Source organism: Nannospalax galili, unplaced genomic scaffold, assembly GCF_000622305.1.
Source record: "Nannospalax galili isolate Female #2095 unplaced genomic scaffold, S.galili_v1.0 scaffold83, whole genome shotgun sequence".
Lineage (NCBI taxonomy): Eukaryota > Metazoa > Chordata > Mammalia > Rodentia > Spalacidae > Nannospalax > Nannospalax galili.
This window is the reverse complement of record NW_008352659.1, coordinates 1,601,844-1,606,723: the sequence shown is the minus strand read 5'-3', so window position 1 is coordinate 1,606,723 and position 4,880 is coordinate 1,601,844.

Here is a 4,880-nt window from a genome sequence, read left to right as displayed (position 1 = left end):
CAAAGCCTTACTCCAAAATCCCAATGGCCTCTGCTGTGATTCCCCTATGGGGGCCTGCCAGAGACTCCAAACAGCATCTTTATCTGCCACTGATACCTCAATCACCATTGGGTCTGCTGGATCATATGGCCCAAGGGGCAGAGCAGCTTGGACAGCAGCCTGGACCTGTTGAAGTCTGCTACCCCACGCTATCCCACATGTGTATCTTCCTCCCTACCCAGCCCACTCCACCACAAATACCATCTAGCTGGCCCTGCTGCGGCTCTGATTGGCCAGGGTTAGGTGACACAAACAGTTTGATCCTTTTTTAAAAAATATTTTATTTATTATTTTAATTTTATGTATATGAGTTATTGCCTGCATGTATGTGAGTGTGCCTGTGTTGTGCAATGCTGCGGAGGTCAGAAGAGGGCTTCGGATTCCCCTAGAACTGTAGTTAAGGAAGTTTCGTAACCGCCATGATCTTTTTATACTACAGTCTCTACTTTCAGTTATGCTACAAGTTGGGTATAGTATCATCTTTTTGTAGATGAGGAAACTGAGGCTGTGAGAGAGAAACCACGTTGCCCAGAGCCAGCCACTAAGAAAACACAGAACTGCAACAAAGAAGCCTCACTTAGACTAACCATGAGGAACTCCAGGCTTTGTCAGCAATGGAAGTCCAGAGACCCAGGGGTGGGTGGCAGAAGCTGGACCCCAAGTCCTTGGGAAAAAACACAGTGAGGTGAGGCCTTTGCACAGGCCAGCCTGCCGGTCCAGGATGCAATGGAACAGGGAGCTGGTCCACTGAAGAAGGTAAGATCCCAAAGCACTTACAAGGGGTAGGGGAAGGGGCAAAGAGAAGCCAATATATTTTTATGGGTAAAGTGCTTGCCTTGCAAGTATGAGGACCTAAGTTCAATATCCAGCAACCAAGTAAAAAGCCAAGTGTGGAGGCACATCCCTGAAACTCCAGTGCTGGGGGAAGCAGGAACAGGAGGATCCTGGAGCTCACTGTCCAGCCAGTCCATCCAATCAATGAAACCCTGTCTCAAGAATGAGACCAAATGAGGAAGACATCCAATGTCAAACTCCAGATGTGACTGTACAACACAATCCACCAATCAATATTTTAATTAATTTTTTATTTTATGTGTATGAGCATTTTGCCTGCATGTGTGTACATATACTATGTACGTGCAATGCCCACAGAGGCCAAGGGAGGGTGTCAGGTTCCCTGAAACTGGAGTTACAAACAGTTGTTAGCCACCATGTGGGTCCTGGGAACCGAACCCAGGTCCTCTGTAAAAGCAGTCTGTGCTCTTAACCACTGAGCCATCTCTCCAGCCCCAAATAAATATTTTAAAGAAATAAATTGGTTTTTTTAAGCCTACACCAATGGCTCTAGAAACCCAAAAGAGCAGTTGCTGATACTGACTGAAAGCCTCACATGTTTGTTCAATTTTGAGCAAGACCCATCATGGATCAGCTGAGGGGTGAGGTACAAAAAAAAAAATGCTATCCTGGTGTGTAAGGTGAAGGTGACACTGGTAGCTGTGTGGGCCTGGAAGGCTTCATGGAGGTGGCACATGCCCCCTCCCCCAGATCTAGAAGGACAAGTAGTCTCTTAGCAAACCTCCTTGGGGGTCAGGGAGAGCATGCCCTGACACAGAGGGCAATGGGGAGAGGTGGGCAAATGTACATTGCAAGACATAGGAGCCAGGCAATCACCTCCCTTCCAGATGGGCAGCTCTGTCTCAGGCACCTCTTCTGATCCAGGTGCTGGAGGAAGAGCTAGATCTCCTCTATCTCTTTCTTAAACAGTATTATTAGGATATAATTGACATGCAATACGCTGTGCATAATTAAAGTGTAGATTTTAATAAGCTTTGACACATATAGACAACCAGGAAGCCATCATCATAATTAAGATAATAAAGTTATCCATCAAACCCAGAAAGTTCCTGCCTCCTGCCCATCCTGCCAGCCCTTTGCCCTCACCCCCAACAGCCCACTGATCTGCTTTCTCTCCCTGTACATTAGTTTACATTTTCTATGTATTTGTAAGTGCATTTGTGTCGTCAATGCCTGCACAAGTCAGAGGAAGGTGTCAGCTTTCCCTGGTACTGGAGTTATGGACGGTTGTTAGCCACCATGTGGGTGCTGTGAATCTAACCTGTGTCCTCTGCAAGAGCAGCCAATGAACTTAACCATTGAGCCATCTCTTTACCCCCTTGATTTGATTTTTGTATAAGGTGAGACATGAGGATCTAGTTTCACTCTTCTACATGGTATCCAGTGTTCCCCACACCATTTGTTAAAGAAAGCTGTCTTTTATCCAAAGTATGTTTTTGTCATCTTTGTAAAAAATCAGGCATCTGGAGCTGTGTGGTTTCAATTCAGAGTCTTTTGTTCTATTTCATAGATCTGTGTGTCTGCTTTTATGCCAGTACCATACTGTTTTTGTTACTGTGGCTCTGTAGTATAGCTTGAAGTCAGGCATGCTGAGATTTGTAGCATTGTTTGTTTTCCTCAGAATTGCTAATTCAAAAGGATCCCAAAATTCAAGTGACATTGTTAAAATAAAGTGCCTTTCATTCCTGTTTAAAAAAAAAAAAAAGAAATGTATTATAAATGGAATCACATAGAAACACTCCATTTTCTGGTTCTTTCATCATAATTATTTTTAGACTAATTTCTATTACTGCATATATTAATGGTTCACTGTATTTTTTTAACCAAGCAGTTTTGAATCAAATGGATCTAGCACTGAGTGTGAATCCAGTCACTTGCTGATAGATATCTATACTGTTTCGGGTATTAAAAATTACAAGTTAAACTTCTATATGAACACTTGAGGACAAGTCTTTGTGCAGACATGTACTCTCTTTTCTCTGGGATAAATAGATAACTATGGGCTGGCTGGATCATGTGGTAGATGCACATTTAATTTAGTAAGAAACTGTAATGCTCTTTTCAAAAGCATTGTTTCATCTTGCTTCTTTCTAGCAAGGTATGAGCATTTCAGTCCCCCATATCCCTGACAGCACTGTGTATAATCAGTCTTTCTAATATTATCCACTCTGTTAGGATGGATAGTACTATCACACTTTGGCTTCTTTTATAAAGAGCTATTTTATTTTTGACAGTGTGTATGTGTATATGTCTGTGTGTAGGTATGTGCTCTTGAATGCAGGTACCCACAGAGGCCAGAAGAGGGAGCTGGATCCCCTACAGCTGGAGTTATAGGCAGTGTGAGTCACCCAATGTGGGTGCTGGGAACAGAACTCAGGTCTTCTGGAAGACCAAGAAGCATTCTTGAACTGGAGAGATGGCTCAGAGGCTAAGAGGCTACTCTTATAGAGGACCTGGGTTCAATTCCCAGCACCCACATGGTGGCTAACAACCATCTGTAACTCCAGTTCCTACTCTAATACACATAAAATAAATATAATAAATAAAATATTTTTCAAAAGAAATATTAAAAAAAAGAAGCATTCTTAACTGCAAAGCCATGTCTCCAGCCTGGTGGTAACCTTAGTTTGCATTTCCCCATGACTGAGGACACCTAGAATCTTACTGTGCACATACTAGCCACATGCCTGCCTTCTCCAGTGAAATGCCCATTCGAGTCTTCTACCTTTTTTCTTTTAAGATTTCATTAATTTGTAAAATTTAATATTACATACATAGATTTTGATAAGGTGATAAGGATTTCCTTCCAAAACAGGTTCTAAATAAATATATACATATTAACAAAAATTTTATTTCAACTGTATAATAGACACAGTGTAACAAAAATCATATTTCTTTTAAAAATATTCTAGCTGTACATCATCTTATTAAAAGGACATGAAATTTAAAAGGATTTGGTGCTAGGATCCATATATGAGAGAAACATACATGGTTTGTTATTCTGAGTCTGTGTTACTTCACGTAGTGTAACAGTTTCTAGATCCATCTATTTACCTACAATTTCATTATTTCATCTTTCTTTACTGCTGAATAGAAGTCCATTGTATAAATGAACCACATTTTTGTTAACCACAGTCGAGGGGCACTTAGGTTGCTTCCATCTCTTACTTACTGTGAAAAGAGCAGCAACAAACATTATTGTATAAGTGTCTCTACAATAAGATGAGTCCTTTGGGTATATGCCAAGAAGTGGTATAACCGGGTCATATGGTAGGTTCATTTTTATTTTTTTACGAATTCTCCACACTGTTTTCCACAGAGGTTGCATGAGTGTGCAATCCCCTCAGCAGTGAATGAGCATTCCCCTTTCTCCACATCCTCACAGCAGTCCCTTCTGCATGAAATAACTACCATCATCATGACTTCAGCTGAGCCTGATCGCTAAACATCGTCACAATTGGGCTTGATGACAGTTGTGCTCATTCATTAAAGGAGGGCCAAGCAGGGTCACTGGACCCTCACTGGAGTATCCAGCCACTCTTCCCAGCCAACTGTATGTAATTTGACCCTAATCACACGTGGCCTCCTGGATTTAGTACACAATCTGTGGAAGGCTAGGAAGAGAAGGCATGACCCATGCTGGGTAAAGGCTATCCAGTGCATACCCTCAGGTCGTACATACACCTCAGCAACCCCTAAGTTATCTCGAAGCCCTTGAGAAGGAACTGACACTGATTCTAACCACTCCAACAGCTATCAAAATACCTAAAAGCCAATCCTGAATCCATCACTCTAGAGTCCAGCCTTGGAAGACAAAAGAAAAATGAGGAGGAACCCAATAGAGGGAAGCTTTTGGAAGGCCTTGTCAAGAAATTCCAATGGACTCTCATATGAACATTTGAAAATAGCCCTGTTCTGACTTTTTTCTAGTTCCCTGCCTAGAACTTGTAATGCTAATTACTCTTGCCTTTACTTCTCCTTCATGT